The sequence below is a fragment of the Schistocerca gregaria genome, chromosome 8, assembly GCF_023897955.1.
Source record: "Schistocerca gregaria isolate iqSchGreg1 chromosome 8, iqSchGreg1.2, whole genome shotgun sequence".
NCBI classification, from domain to species: Eukaryota; Metazoa; Arthropoda; class Insecta; order Orthoptera; family Acrididae; genus Schistocerca; species Schistocerca gregaria.
The window spans coordinates 199,656,079-199,673,802 of record NC_064927.1 but is presented as its reverse complement, the minus strand read 5'-3'; the positions used below and the strand labels follow the sequence as shown (position 1 = coordinate 199,673,802).

The following is a 17,724-nucleotide window of genomic DNA, read 5'->3' as shown; positions in this document are numbered from 1 at the left end:
AGGTATTCAGATGGTGGAGAGTAGTGTATACAGCTTTCCTTCTCATCCCATCTAGTAAGTCTCCTCTGACCCGAGGTTCAGGGTGACTTTTCTGAATGCTCCCTATTTCCTACACCTAACCAACCCTTCCCCTTCATCATTCTTCCTTCCACTTCAACACTTCTGCCACAAGGAGGAGCCACTGGCTCTGAAGGCTAGCAGATTTCAATAGCTTTATATGTGCGTTTTCCTGCTGCCACTTCAAGAGTAGATTATTTTATTTACATTTTGCATGCAGCTGAGGTAACACATGTGTTTTGGATTTTAAAAAGTCACATACTAAACAACATGGAAACATTTAATAATGTATGTTGTTGTTGACAGAAACTTACATAAAAGAGGATATGGAAAAAGAAATTACAAGAGTATGTGTCTCATTTAAGTTAACCCTGCACTTTGGCTGCCTGGCTACAAGAACAGTATGTGTTTTTCACAAATCATTGGAGCATAGCAGATGACAAATGACAGACATTGCATCTCAACACATGTGAATGTCCATAAGATTGTACAAGGTGTCTCCAGTGGACATTGACACAATGGTCAATGCTTTGAATTCACATTTGAGAGAATGGGAATCAGAATTCCTGTCCAGTTAATGAGATTTAGGTTCCCCTAAGCAGAATACTGCACTGATCCCTCTGTAAAGGCCATGATCAATTTTTCTCCCTATGCCTTGTCCATCCCCTGCTTGTGCTGTATCTTTAATGTCTACCCATTGACACAACATTAAACCCCAATCCTATTTTCACTCTTTTTGTTAAATTACTGGAAATATCCTCTCCAAGTAGACTTCCACTTCTGAATTCTACTTGTTCACATGGCTGGGAAGTACACTTCTCATCACGGCTGTGGGAGTGTGTGTCTGGGTGGTTGTGCATGTCAATGTGTGTACTTTTGCTAGAAAATGGAGTAAGAGCTTAAAACCTGGTATGAATTTTCTGTTACATGTTTCTAGGCTCCAATTATCAGTCCATTATAGGTGAGTGGTTGCCTTACCCTTATTTTATGTATTGTTACACTCTGGAATTTCCATTATTGTTCTACACTGAAGAAAGACTGCTTCATGAACTCTGAGGAAGAGAAAGTAAACACATTGAACAATGTGTATACACTGACAAGGAAAAAAATGCTTGGATTTTTCTTGGATTCCCAGTTAAAAATGCACTTTTTCTGTGTTGAGTGAGAGGATGCTTTCCCTCAGAACTGTGAGGCATACAAATCCTTTGAATGGTTAAGGTTTAGTTCATTGGTGTATAACTTCTTCCTGACACTTTAGAAAAGGAAACTTAAGAGAGAAAAAAGAACAACACATTTTTGGAAGGATCTTTGATGTGCAGCAACATGTACACTGCATATTTTCGTATTATGAAAGTATAAATTTGAATTCCACCAAACACAGCACGTTAGTTTCTGAAGCATTGAAATCGATATTGTGATATGCTTTTGTGAGCCAATCATAGTTCATGTCACGTGATCTCACCACCAGATGACAGCAGATATTCAGAGCATAGGATGTGATGTAGTCAACCGTTAAGTAGCACAAGCACACAAATAGGAAACATTAAGGTTTAAATTAATATACACAGAGTAGCTATAAGAAGAGACAAGCATTCACATATACTATTGGTATTTCTTTGCATGTGTTACACGTTAAGATACATCACACCAATGTTCCAGAAAAATTATAAATAATGTCATAAATGTCCAGTCTTCTGGGCACAAATTCTTCTAAGTGGTTGGTCCTCAAAGTGTCAAGTTTTAAATGAGAGTCAAATGCTCTGTGATTTAAGAAATTAATTGCCTATCTCACATGTAACATAATTCATCTTGCATAAAAGAAAATTTACTTTGAAAGTAAGGCTTTCCAAACCACCCTTCACAATATTTTCTCATGACCTGTTAGAAATAAGTTCATTCAGCAGTTGCCAGAGAGCACCAGAAAACAGGTGTTATCACACATGCGCATTTACGATGAGGCAGGAAGCTCATATGTTATACATATATAGCATTAAGAGGTCTCTCATTACGCCACAGAGAAACACTTAACAACATCAGAGGACACTGCAAGAGCATTAGAATTTCATAAATCACAATAAAATGCATAATTCAGATTAAAGTGCACATTTGTATGTTCAAATTCAAGCTGGAGTAGGCCCCAACCTGATATTAAGCTTTTCGGCATGCAAATTTTCTTGGTGCACCAATACTATATTATCTCATATTAGGTTCTTTATTATGGCATACTGCCATATGAGCAGAAGATTAAAATGTGCACTTGAAATTACGTGAACAGCTGAAAGTAGCCAATAGTGTGGCTTTGTTTCAAATAAATTGACTGCCTCAGTGAAAAGATTAATGAAAGCCAAATTTCTTTATCAAACTGACAAAAATAACTTCAATGTTCTGCAGGGCGATTAACGTTTGATTGCTGAAAATGTGGAAGTAAAATAAAATCGAAAAACCAAAACCAATACACATTTTAGCTTTCCGTAATTATGTGAATGTATTTTGATTCACTTCATAGCTCCTGGCCACAGTTCATTTTCTTTTCATTTGATGTGAGAGCTTTAAATGAAGAAGAAACAACAAAATCACTACACAGACACAGGTAACAAGGAAACTACACCCCATCCCTACTCCAACTCACACTGCTCTGCACATGTGTGAATCTGGCAGCTTTGGTGCGCCACAAAATTTTTTGAAGTAACCAGAAGCAGAAAAAGCTACTGCTCATATGCAACTCAACTGAATACACATATGAGCCCTGGAAACTGCTCAAATGAATCTACTGTAAACAGTTGTGACTTCACACTCACAGAAAGCTGTTTGCTGTTATGTTACGTAGTCTTCATCCTGAAGCCTTTGACATAGTTTGCTGTTAGTAGACACTTGTGTGTTCACTGTGTTTTGTTGTTGTAAATGGCACATTTCCTTTTGCAACTTAAGTTTTATTTTGGTTTTTCCTCTTGTTTATGTTATATTGCTGCAGTATTATTATGTACTAGTGAGATACAGTAAAATTCTTTATTAGAGTATCAGTTCTTACCAGTCAAAATTACAAAAATTTAACAGAAAATAAACAATGCAAAATTTCTGGAATCCTAATAATAATAATAATAATAATAATAATAATAATAATAATAATCCAGGTTTTCTCCTGGATGAAAAAGTTCCTGCATTTTTCCCTGATGTCCTGGGGCATATACACCGTGAATGAAGAAACTGAAGACATTTTTGATAAACAGTTCCCCAAGTGTTTTGACCAGCTGCCTAGAGTGTGTGGATGAAGAAGAGGAGGAAGCTTTTTTACCAATTTCATGACTTTTTAATTGACATAAAAATGTTAAAGATTGTCATTATAAGAGTGATGCAGAACTCTCACTTGATGATTACTGATCTTGTATATTAAGCCCACCATTTATTTTATCAGTCCAATAAGGACTCATTACTTAACAGAGTATGTGAATGAGACACACTGCAAAAAGGCATCTAGATAGCACTCCAAAACACTTTCACATGGCTGTCACAGATTAACAGATGCATACTCTTTAACTGCTACAGCACTGAGAATGCATCTACTAGCTATGAAAAAAATATAATGAATGCTGACATTGTTTGTCCAGCATGGTGCCATGTAGATGCACAGACATGTGTGGATGAGGGTACATTCACATGTGTTTTCTGTGTGTGTTTGTACTCTAGCTCAAGAAAGGATTATTCCCAAAGCTAACAAGTTTCCTTTCTTTATTGTGTGAGCCTGTCCACGACTCAATGCTTTTGCTTTTCAGTGAGTATTCTCCTCCTCTCCTAAAGTATAAACAACGGTATATCACATAAATTTGAGTTTACCAAAATAATGAGGGTACTGCGCATGTGTCACTGGTAACTTAACTAAGCAATGACAAGACAATGAATTCCCAATGGTCTTGAAAGCATCACACTGGCACTCACATGAAATGATTTCACAAAACTGCAAAGAACCTAATATTTAGATATCCCTTTCTAGATATGACTAACAATGTGGAACTTTGCTTACTAACTGACCACTGTGCACATGTGTGTTCTAGTATTATTACCATGAACTGTAATCAACACTGATATCAATGAAAGATAAATTTCTAATGTATTAAACAGGAAATGGAAAAAAAAATAACAGTCTGCCCAAAAGTAGATGTTCCTTTAAGCCTACATATAATTCAGTGAAATATAACTTTATACTTACAAAGCTTAGTTGGGCTCTAGCTTCCAACAGCATCTCAAGCTGCGAAAATTGTGCAAGAAGCTACCAATTTTTCTGAATGTTTTCTCCACAGTGAGTCATCTCTTTATACAAAATGTCTTTTACTGACTTTCATTTGACATTAATTACTGGAGCTTTAGACGGTTCCTCAGATTCTAGTAATGCTTGAGAAGAATACATGTATTTTATAGCTTCTTAAATGGCACTTCAGCACTTTTTAATCACAATGTCAGCAGTGTTCCTTGATATAAAGAACATGTATTTCTATAAAAGAATGAGATCAATTGTATATTCAACCACAAATAAATAAGATGTGCTTAACATTTATGTTTTTCAATTACATTTGGCTTTCTCAAATATATGCAACACTATCAATTATACACTGTGCTAACAATATTCTATATATAGTTTTTTTACACAACTCCTTTAATCGTCTCTGAAAATTTAAAGTAAATAACAGTTCTAATTCTTAACAGATATTTGTCTTTTAAATTCTATACATGTATACTAAACTTTATCACATGGTATCTGGATTAGGTGTAACATCTACTAACACCAAATAAGAGCTGAAAACATTTATCACAATTCCAGGAAAATGAAAATTAGCAAAGAAGGACCGACATCAAATACACAGACATAAAAGGCATTTAAAACATTATTTGTACAATAAATAACATGAAACACAAAATTACTGTCACTATTAGATGTCTATTTACAGTGGCAAACTACAAGCTAATTTAGGAAATCATTCTCCTGATTTCAATTATGAAACTGCACTTGGATCACTGAGATTATATACATATTCAACTGATGTCAGTGGTCCGATGAAAAATGAAGAGTGGGGTAAATATTAACTGACCATCAGCTCAGACACTTAGGAACCTATTAGACTGTGTTATATATTAGACCAATGAGTATTCATACCCATTTACTTCTAAAAAAAAATGCCCAGTCAACACCAAGATCTGCAAGTTTCTTACTCTCAGATTACCCCTTACATACTGAAGTTCATGTGGCAAAGCTTATTTCACACTAAACCCAGTTTTAAGTCTTCTAAACACAGATTAAAAACTACACTTGCAAAACAACATCTACAAAATAATGACTATTGTGCTGTACAAATAAGAAATACTCTTCAAGAGAGCTCACAAGAGATTTGATTTTACTTAAACATAGACCAGTTTAAATTACTCTTGATAAAAATACAAAACAAAGGTTTGCTGTTATTTACATCCACACTCTAGATAAACACTTCCCTGTCTACAAAGAATATGGCAGTTGTATTGACAAGAGGTCACATATTATGTATCTTATACATCCTCTTCTTTCACAGAAAGCTGGGATCACCAATCATCTGCAAAAGATTGAAAAAGTCATTAGTAATTGCATACTACATAAGACATCACTGCATCATTATTAAAGTAAAATTTAAGTAGATAGGAAACTACTAACACTTGTTCAGAGTTCTCAGTGTATACCAATGTTTAATTAATTTTGTATCTTGAAATATTATTTTACACCTGAGTATCAATATATAATATTCTCCCAATCCATGGAAAAGCCAAGTTGATTTGCTATGAAATCCATCATAGAATCTATCTCAAAAATGCAAACATTGAATTCTTCACTGCCTGATACTCTATGGACATCTGTGGGGAATACTATCCTTAAATCAAAGAAACAAGCAACTGATGAAATTCAGGAAAATTAAAGTAATATTACTCAGTGCAGAGATAATAACACAGCTGTGCCATACAAAAAGGCTCTTTTATATCAGCTAAATCATTGTGAAAAGGATAGGACATTACAGAACACTTTACAGGTCAATTATGAAGGAGAATGCATTTTCAGCAACATTAAATGATAATTTTTTGAAAGATTTCATGATGCCTTCAGCTGCCATTCTCTTTATTTCATGTATGATTGTACAATTTTGGCCTTAGGCCATTTCCAAGTATCTAAAACCAAAGCTTTATACATCAGAGACATTAGTTACACTTGTGATTTTGATGTAGGAACAAGTCATATCTGTAGATATACTAGGCACATTATAATTTACTTTATGGATGAGTTTTTAGTAGTAAATTATGTCATCATGTCGTTGCTCCTATGATTCCATGTTATGCTCATAAAATAAACCCGAGCTGTTTTATGCTATTTTAGAAGCACGTTACTTTCGAGCAGTTGTTTCAAAGGTCTTAAATATAAGGAAGATTATAATTATTTTATGGAAATTTGTTAATTAACCTGCATATGCTTTTGTTGTCAAATATAGTTAACTATCGTTCATCATTGGTGTAAATATGTCTGTAAGCAATTCCTTTAAAATAATTTGTAAATATTTTTATTTGTGGTAGCATGTAATTTTCATTTTTGAATAGTTGGTACAAAGGTCTTATATATGAAAATTACAAGACGCTGCAAGTTTTCCATTATGGGACCTGGAAATAATTGTTATGTTCATGGCAAAAGGCCTTGGTGGATATGTTACAAATAATATAAAGAAACACGAAAAAAAAAAAAAAAAAAAAGGCACACTTGCAAATTATTACATTTTGAGAACCATACATATCAATGTTAAATCCCATGTTCTAATCTGTGAAATGTCTAAGGAAATGTTACAAATATATCAGAGGACTACAGACCAACAGAAGACTCAATACTGTACATGGAGAGTTCTACAACTCTGAATACAACAGAACTCTTGATACAATGTCCAACATTGATAAAGTGCAAACCATAGCAGTCATGTCGTACTGCCTGGCACAGAATATTGACGAAATAGCACTGATCTCAAAACTGCCTGACAAATAAAAACTTTTGGAAGTACTTGGGACTCATTAGTAAGGAGGAGTAAGCATTGGGAAACCTGAAATAAAAACTTCAAGAAGAAAAAGATAAAATGAATAAAAATAAAGAAGAAATATGTCTTCCATTCAAAGCCACAGATTACAAGAAGAAAGATCAAAATAAGAAAAATGATAAATCAGTGAAGTGCTTTGGATGTGGAAGTTCAGGTCACCATGTAAGCAACTGTAAAAACAAGCATTGTGGTGACATGAACAAAATACAGAGTTCTACATGTGGAAACTATCATCTGGGAGAGTGTTGGGCAACAAACTACCTCTACGCAAAAAAAGAAGAAGAAGAAGAAGAAGAAGAAGAAGAAATCATTCAACTGAAAAATGTTGCTAAAAGGGGAATATGAGAAGATGAAGAAATCATCTAAGATATTTTTTTCTTTTAGAAGTATTTGTGACAGTAAAAGGCGAGAGTTAGGCTCATAAAATAGATACAAAGTTTGTTGTTGACAGTGGAAGTTATGAGCACATCACAGAAAAGGAAAATTATATCAAATATCAAGAGCTGCACAGATACTAAAATTAAGATTACAAACAGAAAGTTTATGTGTTTTAATCTTGCTGGTGAGTTTGCATCACGACAGCTGTTGTTGCAAAATGTGTCCCATCTCCCTGAATTATCAAAAATTTTACTGCCAGTAAATGCCATTTCTGAAAAAGGGGGAGTGGCAATATTTGACAAGAAAAAGATGAAGATCGCGAAAGATGGAGAGGCTATTCTGGAGGGCAACAAATCATAAAATGGACTGCACATACTGACATAAGAAGTGACCATAAAAATAACCACCAATGATACAAGAGAAGAAAATATCAGAACTGTGTAAAAGGTGTAGACAAAATTGTGTGGGAAGAGGACATGCCTTGTAAATGTGTGTAATGGCAAAGCAAGTAAGAAAATAATTCAACACTGTGCATTGCAGAGAAACGAGTAAGATCTCTAGAGATTATTCACACTTATGTATATCATAAGGTAAACCCAACAGCATATCTCAATGAAGGATATTTTTTAACGTGTCTTGCTAATTATACACATTTCTAAAAAGTTTATCTTCTGCACACAAAAGATGAAATGGGAGACCACATCAGGAAAGGTGTAAATGAGAGTTAAGCTCATTTAAATCTGAAGACATAAAAAATAAACGACTGAGGAGGAGAGTGCAGAAGTACTGACTTCAAAGAAAGGTGTAAAAAGAAAGGTATAATGATTGACTACATTATTAAATAATTTCCTCAACCGTATGGTAAGGAAGAAAGAATAAACCTTAATATCATGAATAAAGTACGGACCATATTGTTTGATTCAAAAATCGGAAACAAAATGTGGGGTTTTGCTGTTTTGATTGCAGCTCATCTCAGGAACAGAAGTCCTACTACAGCTGTTGATGTGACTCCAGCTCACATGTGGTAGAATAGAAGATCAAATTTGTAAAGACTGGATATTTTTCGATCTGTGGTGTTCACAACATAACTTGGGTATTTAAAAGAACTGAGTGTAGGGGGTGAATGAGGTGTTCTTGTAGGATGGGTACATCATATGGCATCCTAAGATTGGAAAATTTTCTGAAGTAAGGAATGCTGAGTTTATTCACCAATATAAAGACAAAAATGAGGAAACAAAATAAGAAGGAACAAATGTAGCTGTAGAAATCCAAATTTTTGAAGAACCATATGAAAGAAGAAAAGAACCAGAAGAACAAAGAGAAAAACCAGGAGAAAGAAGAGGCCATGTGGCCTCAGCAGCCAAAGACTGCGGGCATGTGAGTCTGAGTTGTGTTTGCATGAATGTGTGTGCATGTTCTAGATCCAAAAACTCATTTTCTGACAGTCTTTTTGTTGTACCTATCGGTGACTCAGCATCTCCACTATAAGGTGAGTATCAGCTATCCTTTCTGCCCCTTCTTTTTCATAATATTGCTGGTAAGTCAAACTGCAACCATGGACAGTGTTTTGATATTTGAACTCACTACTGTTGAGTTTATGATGGAAAAAGAAGAGCAGGAATGAAAATCAGAATATCCAGAATGGATTACAGACCTCAGATATTTTGACAAGCACAGTTCAGTTTCACAAGCTCATGCTGCGTTTAAAAAAAACATCCAGTTGAAAGTGCCTCTGAGCATATGCAGATGTAACTGACTGACCTGCAAGGGAATTCCCATTTTAATGGCAAGTTCTTTTACGTAAAAAGTGTTCATGACATCTCCACTGCTTTTCTCAGGTAGTTTTTCCAAAGTCTCCTTAATGAGGTTGCAAACGTGCTACAATATTTTGATCAACAAATTTCTGCGAAAGACTTTATTTCAATTATGAAACTACGAGGGCAAATCAGAAAATCTTTGCCCCTCCTTTTTAGCCAAATTATGGCTGTATATGTAAAGTCAACATATTCATTCCCAGTTTTGGATCCTTATTGGTTTGTGCAAGCCTTATCAGCTGATAACTCCACTGCATGGAACTGCTGTCAGTTGTTAAAGATGATGGTTGTGCTTCACGTATCCACAGCATTAGAGCAACGAAGTTTGATTCATTTTCTATGAAGCAAGGGATGATCTCACTTCAAGATCTAAGGGAAATTCTGCCCACATGCGGGGAAAACTGTCTCACTTTGAGAACTGTGAGATCATGGTGTTGTAAGTTCGACACAGTCCATAAAGTCTTCAATGACAATGAGTGGTCCACGAGCTCGTGTTTGTCGCTGACTGATGACAACACTTCCCTTGTAAATGCAATGGTGACAGAAGATCAGCATGTGCACATCACGGACATTTCCTGGGAGTTCAGCATATAATATGGGAGTGCTTACTACATCGTTCGTGGCCCTTAGGGTAGCAGAAAGTTTCATCTTGGTGGGTGCCTCAGCAGTTGGATGACATGATGAAAGGCAAGTGAATAATGTCTTTACTAAATCATCTGGAACGGTATTCCAAGGAAGGTGAAGATTTCCTGGACTGCACTGTTACTGGTGATGAAACATGGATACTGCACTACATACCAGAATCCAAGTAGCAGAGCACAGTGTGTAAACATCTGGATTCATCTGTGACAAAAAAAATTTCTATACAGTGCCATCTTTTGGGAAAGTGATGTTAATAGCCTCCTGGGGTAATTGTGGGCCACTCCAGCTGGATTTCATGCCACAAAATCCAACAATCAATGTTGACAGTTATCGTTCCGCACTGTCATGTCTGAGAGCTGCAATCGGACGAAGGCACTGATGGATTCTCGATGTGGACAATGTGATTCTGCTCCATGAGAATGCGAGACAACATGTGGCAATCAGAAATGCTGAAAATCTCTGAGCATTTCACTGGGAGATTCTGGACCACCCACCACACAGCCCAGACCTCACCACTAGTGATTATCATACTTTTGAGAAGTTCCTGGCTGGACAGTGATCCACAAGTAGTGATGAACCCAAGACATAAGTCCAACAGTGGTTTCATAGTCAACTGGATGAATTCTACCACAGGGGCACCTCAAATTTAGTGCTATGATGGAACAAATATGTAAACTAATGCGCGGACTACATGAAAAAATAATGAAACGTACATGGAATAGGATGTGTATTTGCCATTACCTGCATGTGCCTTACTTTGGCTCATAAAAAAATAAAGAATAGGGGCAAAGACTTTCTGATTTGCCCTCATAAGTGAGTCGTGATTACATGGCAACTTGAGTGTGAAAACCTGTGAAACTGTTCACATGTCAACAGTTTGTACCATATAAAAATCATGTCTTCAATCCACCAAAAATAATTAAACAATACTGAAAATTTATTTTGTATGTGATCTATGTTGTTGAGAAATGTGGAATATAAAACCAAGTGGTATGCAGTGTGATTCCCCTGCCATTTAAAAGCATCACATTCACAGTTTCCTCATCTTCCCCCTCCTCAAGATCAGACACTGTGTCATGTCGATGGGATGGATGTGGACTAAAGCTGAGTACTATGGCACCTTTATCAGGTACTGCCCATGAGCTGAAATCCTGGCTGCTCCTGATGTCACCTGAGAAAATTAGCCTGCTCAAGAAGGCACTTTATGGTTTGAATTAAGTTTCTCTGAATACGAAACTGAATTAGTTTCTTAAGAACGAAAAACTCATCCAACTGAAATCCAACTAATGTGCTTACAAATCAGATACTAAGAAGAAATTACACATTGACAATGGGATTCTATATGGAGAAGACATCTGTCAAATGCAAAAGTCTTGCAATAAGTGGAGAAAATTTTTGACATTAGAGCAGATGAAGAACCGAAAATTTATCTTGGACTTGAGATAAAAAGAACGAAAGAAAGTACTTATATTCACCAAGAAAAATATGCTGAAGAAGTGATGAAAATGTATATAATAAAAATTCAAAAACTATGACAACTCCGATTTCGTGGCAAGGAGAAACTGAAGAAATCAGAGCAGCAAAGTCAAATGTTCCATATTGTGAAGTGATAAGCAGTTTTTTGTATTTAGCATGTAAAACCAGATTAGACTTGGCATATATAGCAAACTATGAAAGCAAATAAAATAGAAAGAAACTTCCACATGGGAAAAATATATTAAAAACAAAGATTCCAAGACTTACCAAGCGGGAAAGCGCAGGCAGACAGGCACATGAACAAAACACACAAACACACACACAGAATTACGAGCTTTCACAACTGGCAGTTGCTTCATCAGGAAAGAGGGAAGGAGAGGGAAAAATGAAAGGATGTGGGTTTTAAGGGAGAGGGTAAGGAGTCATTCCAATCCCGGGAGCGGAAAGACTTCCCTTAGGGGAAAAAAAGGACAGGTGTACACTCGCGCACACACACACACACACACACACACACACACACACACACACACACACACACATACATATCCATCCGCACATACACAGACACAAGCAGACATATTTAAAGGCCTGGATATGTGTGTGTGTGTGTGTGTGTGTGTGTGTGTGTGTGTGTGTGTGTGTGCGCGCGCGAGTGTACACCTGTCCTTTTTTCCCCTAAGGGAAGTCTTTCCGCTCCCGGGATTGAAATGACTCCTTACCCTCTCCCTTAAAACCCACATCCTTTCATTTTTCCCTCTCCTTCCCTCTTTCCTGACGAAGCAACTGCCAGTTGCAAAAGCTCGTAATTCTGTGTGTGTGTTTGTGTGTTTTGTTCATGTGCCTGTCTGCCGGCGCTTTCCCGCTTGGTAAGTCTTGGAATCTTTGTTTTTAATGAACTATGAAAGCAGATCAATGAGTAATCCAAATCATTCAGATATCCAAAATCAGATGAGAACTTCAAGGTACCTACATTCAGCGACAGGGGTTGAAATATTCAACTTGTCAGAAAAACAAGTACAAGAAATATTGCCTTACTGTGGTGCACATTTCTCAGCTGACAGGGAAGATAGAAAAGACACTACAAGTTACACATTTCTGAACAATAATGTTCCAATCACTTCGTGCTCCAAGAAACAGTGTGTTGTTGCACTATCTACTACTGAAGCAGAATATGTATCTGCAGCACAAATGTCAAGAGATGAAAGTTCTGAAGTGTTTCATGGAACAACTGTTCAACAAAAACAGGAAAATTACACTCTGTGTGGACAACCAATGCGCAACCTGCTTCCTGGTCACCATGGCCAACTACACTCCTGGAAATGGAAAAAAGAACACATTGACACCGGTGTGTCAGACCCACCATACTTGCTCCGGACACAGCGAGAGGGCTGTACAAGCAATGATCACACGCACGGCACAGCGGACGCACCAGGAACCGCGGTGTTGGCCGTCGAATGGCGCTAGCTGCGCAGCATTTGTGCACCGCCGCCGTCAGTGTCAGCCAGTTTGCCGTGGCATACGGAGCTCCATCGCACTCTTTAACAATGGTAGCATGCCGCGACAGCGTGGACGTGAACCGTATGTGCACTTGACGGACTTTGAGCGAGGGCGTATAGTGGGCATGGGGGAGGCCGGGTGGACGTACCGCCGAGTTGCTCAACACGTGGGGTGTGAGGTCTCCACAGTACATCTATGTTGTCGCCAGTGGTCGGTGGAAGGTGCACGTGCCCGTCGACCTGGGACCGGACCGCAGCGACACACGGATTCACGCCAACACCGTAGGATCCTACGCAGTGCCGTAGGGGACCGCACCGCCACTTCCCAGCAAATTAGGGACACTGTTGCTCCTGGGGTATCGGCGAGGACCATTCGCAACTGTCTCCATGAAGCTGGGCTACGGTCCCCCACACCGTTAGGCCGACTTCCGCTCACGCCCCAACATGGTGCAGCCCACCTCCAGTGGTGTCGCGACAGGCGTGAATGGAGGGACGAATGGAAACGTGTCGTCTTCAGCGATGAGAGTCGCTTCTACCTTGGTGCCAATGATGGTCGTATACGTGTTTGGCACCGTGCAGGTGAGCGCCACAATCAGGACTGCATACGACCGAGGCACACAGGGCCAACATCCGGCATCATGGAGTGGGGAGCGATCTGCCACACTGGCCGTACACCTCTGGTGATCGTCGAGGGGACACTGAATAGTGCACGGTACATCCAAACCGTCATCGAACCCACCGTTCTACCATTCCTAGACCGGCAAGGGAACTTGCTGTTCCAACAGGACAATGCACGTCCGCATGTATTGCGTGCCACCCAACGTGCTCTAGAAGGTGTAAGTCAACTACCCCCAGCAAGATCTCCGGATCTGTCCCCCATTGAGCATGTTTGGGACTGGATGAAGCGTCGTCTCACGCGGTCTGCACGTCCAGCACGAACACTGGTCCAACTGAGGCGCCAGGTGGAAATGGCATGGCAAGCCGTTCCACAGGACTACATCCAGCATCTCTACTATCGTCTCCATGGGAGAATAGCAGCCTGCATTGCTACGAAAGGTGGATATACACTGTACTAGTGCCGACATTGTGCATTCTCTGTTGCCTGTGTCTATGTGCCTGTGGTTCTGTCAGTGTGATCATGTGATGTATCTGACCCCAGGAATGTGTCAATAAAGTTTCCCCTTCCTGGGACAATGAATTTACAGTGTTCTTATTTCAATTTCCAGGAGTGTATATCCTCAACGACAAATGAAGGTATCACCTACACATAAATCTGTAGTGTGGCATCGGTCGCCCGCATGGCACCGTCCTATGCCAGTCTCTCTGCAGGTCATCTAGAGGAATCCTTCCCATTCACTCAGAATTCCAAACTCCTCACCTGGTTCAGATTCACTGACGACATCTTTGTGGTCTGGGGCAAGGGTGAGGGTGAGGACGGACAGCTTATCCACTTTCCTCCAGAACCTCAACACCTTCTCCCCCACTTGCTTAACCTGGTCCTCCTCAACCCAACAAGCAACAAGCCACCTTATCCTTCCCACACCTCTCACAGTGATATTCCAGCACCCACGAGACCTAGACAATATCCTTGTCCATCCCTCTTCAACCACTGCTCCCAACCCCTTGCCTCATAGCTCAGATCCCTGTAATAGACCTCGATGTAAGACCTCTTCCATACACCCTCCCCAACACCATCCAGTCCAGTCACAACTATCACCTATCACATCAACGGCAAGTCTACCTGCGAAACCAGTCCTGCAATCTACAAGCTATGCTACAACTATTATTCTGCATTCTAAATGGGCATTACATCAAACAAGCTGCCTGTCTGCATGAATGGACACTGACAAACTGTGGCCAAGAAACAGCTGGACCATCCAGTTGTTGAGCACACTGCCCGGCACAATGTTCTTCATTTCAAAGACTGCTTCACAACCTGTACCATCTGGAGTCTTCTCACCACCAAACTGCCCAGGTGGGAACTATCCCTGCAATATAGGCTACATTCCTGTAACCCTCCTTGCCTCAATCTTTGTCAGTCACTGTACTTCACCCAGCTATCCCCTTCCTTGTTCCCACTCCAGCACTGCACAGCCTTCTATTCCACCAACACACCCACAGTCTTTTTACGTCTCTCCTTTTCTGCTCCTGCCCCTGTCTAACCTCCCGACTGCACCTAGCAACCCAATCACGTCACTGGCCACTCCCACAAGCAGCATTACACCCTCCCCCATCCCTACCCTGCTATCCTCCCCCCTCCCCCACCACAAACCCTAGCCTCTTGCTTACTCCCATCATGCGTTGTTGCTCGTAGTCTGGCCTCAGCAGCCACAGGCACTGGTCACACACGTGTGTGTGTGTGTGTGTGTGTGTGTGTGTGTGTGTGTGTGTGTGTGTGTGTGTAGCCTAATTCAGAAGAAGGTCTTTTGGCCAAAACCTTACTAGTTTAGCAGTCTGTGTGTTGTGCCTGTCTGCGACTCGGCATCTTTACTATGTGGCGAGTATCAGTCTATCCTTTTCGTAATACTGTCATTACTCCATCCCAGATTTTCCTTTGCTTAGTTATATCATCAGTAGGGTTCAGCTAAACATGTAGTAAAAATGACAAAATATGTACTTATAATATGGGCTTAAAAATATAAAATATGGAAAAAATATGGAGACAAAAAACTACAATTTTCAAATAAACCACACTTTATCACACCAAAAACAAACAATTTTATGCTTCTCCAGTTTCATGCATTTTTTTAATTTCAAAATTAAAACTATTTCTGTTTGAACAGAAGAATTGTATTGAAAAAGATCTTTGAAACTGCAGGATGTGACTGGAGCAAACTTAAATTTGGACAATTCTGGAACTGAGTATGGGACATAAACTTTATCATCTATTCTTCCATACAGCATACTGTTAATTTTGTCAGCAGATTAAGTCCTTTATTTTTCTCAAGTGCCTAGTTCAATTTTTCCTTTACCAACTCAGCAATGGATCCTTCTGCTTTGCTAATTTTCATTCTTATGCCTTTGATAGTCTTTACATTGTCTTTCCATTATGTTCAAGGGTTTTCCAGTCTCTTAATCCGATGCAACAAAAAACAATAATTGTTTTTGATGTGCATTAATCACTCTGTAGAGTATCATTTTCAGAAAGTTCTTTTGTATTCAAAATACAAGCAGACTCATCCTCAAACTGAAAAATAATTGTTTTAACGTCACAGAAATCCTCAACATAGTGTTCAACTTGTCAGTATTGGTTCTGGTGGCAAAATAATATTGAGATACACCTCTTTAAGTATCAAGAGCCTACTGATAGCTTTCAAAAATATTTTCTTCATATCTGATATTAAACTATCAACGTTTTTTTGGCAATTTATCCGTATGCTTTCAGCTAATCTATTTCTTCTGTATGCCAAACACACTACATAGAGCATTTTAATGTATAAAACATTCAGGAATGCTGCAGCTTTAACCATATAAGGAGCAGCATTGGTAACTAACAAGGAAACTTATTCGTGGTGTATGTCATTAAGCCATAAAACATCCATAGCATCATTAAAGAGCTTTGCCAATGTTTGTTGGTTACATTTAGGAAATTCTTCAAATGCCAACAGAAAGGATTTGCTCAATTTATCTCCAGATAGTAATCCAATTACTACAATGCCAATGCAGTGCCTTGGGTGGCCATAGTCTCATCGATTGTGACCCATACAGGACCATCCTGAATTACATCTCGAATCGACACCATACAATGCTGCCAACATAGTTTTTTTTAATGCAGATTCATCAGGAATATGTTTGCCTGGATATCTCTCTAGGAAGCTTTATAGAAAAATGGGTTGTTCAATTTCCATACAGGTATATCTGCACATATAATGGCTTAACACATATCTTTCGAGAAGGTAGAACTCTGGGACCCACTGGCTGTTGCATCATCAAAAAACTGTTCTTTGAATTGATTCTCTTTTTAATTTCTACCTGTGTTTTAAGGTAGATAGGCGCTGTGATATTAAAACAGTTGCTCAGTTGACACAGCTTTTCACAGGTATTACAAAACAGTACTTTGCTGACTGTACTCAAACACTGCTTTGGAAATCTTCAATCTATTTTTGCAATTTCAAACACAACAGTTGCTTGTACTTGAAAGAACACAGATGTGTAAAAAACACAATGATTCACAGCAGCAAAAATCATAGTTATCAACAGCAAATGACATGGATGTCAAGTTATACTTAAGTCTAGCAAAATAGTTGTGGAGATGTGCATCAGATGTTGCGCATTGACTGAAACACTCGAGTATGACAGTGAGGAAACATTTAATGCTGAAGCCTTATTATGCACATTGGTGGCATGAACTATCCAATCTGATTCTAAGGTCTAACTGTTTTGAGTTCCACATGAAAGATAATTGAATGACAAAACAGAAAATATGGAGAAACAGAAATGATGTAACATATCTATAATGAAAACAGCATATGAGGCACTGTCTCTAAACTTCTTAGTAAGCCCTTGTACTCTAGTTTCTAGTGACAGGTTTCACAGATGTCAAGTGTACCGACAACCTTAGTCGGCGAAAGAAATTGCTTTTTAGCTGCCTTAATTTAATATCACGTTCATTACTACAAACAAGTGTCACATTTTATAACAGTGTGTTTATAAATATGCTTTCATGAAATCTTATAACTATGGCGAGACAGTTTCACTAAAGGAGAGGACTGGTAGGGAAGGGTATGCTCACAGCAGTGGAAAACCATGTCAAAAAGAGCCAAAAACATGATTTCA

At 38.7% G+C, this 17,724-nt stretch overlaps 1 protein-coding gene across 8 annotated transcripts in view; it reads right to left on the bottom strand.

The window, feature by feature from the left end:
- The window catches only part of LOC126283943 (ankyrin repeat domain-containing protein 50-like), a 471,892-nt gene that overhangs the window by 1,965 nt on the left and 452,203 nt on the right, over positions 1-17,724 (bottom strand). For all 8 annotated transcript variants that reach the window (XM_049982337.1, XM_049982338.1, XM_049982340.1 and 5 more), the window contains one exon: positions 4,262-5,633. The gene's annotated coding sequence lies outside the window, so the exon portion shown is untranslated. The remainder of the gene's footprint in view (positions 1-4,261; positions 5,634-17,724) is intronic.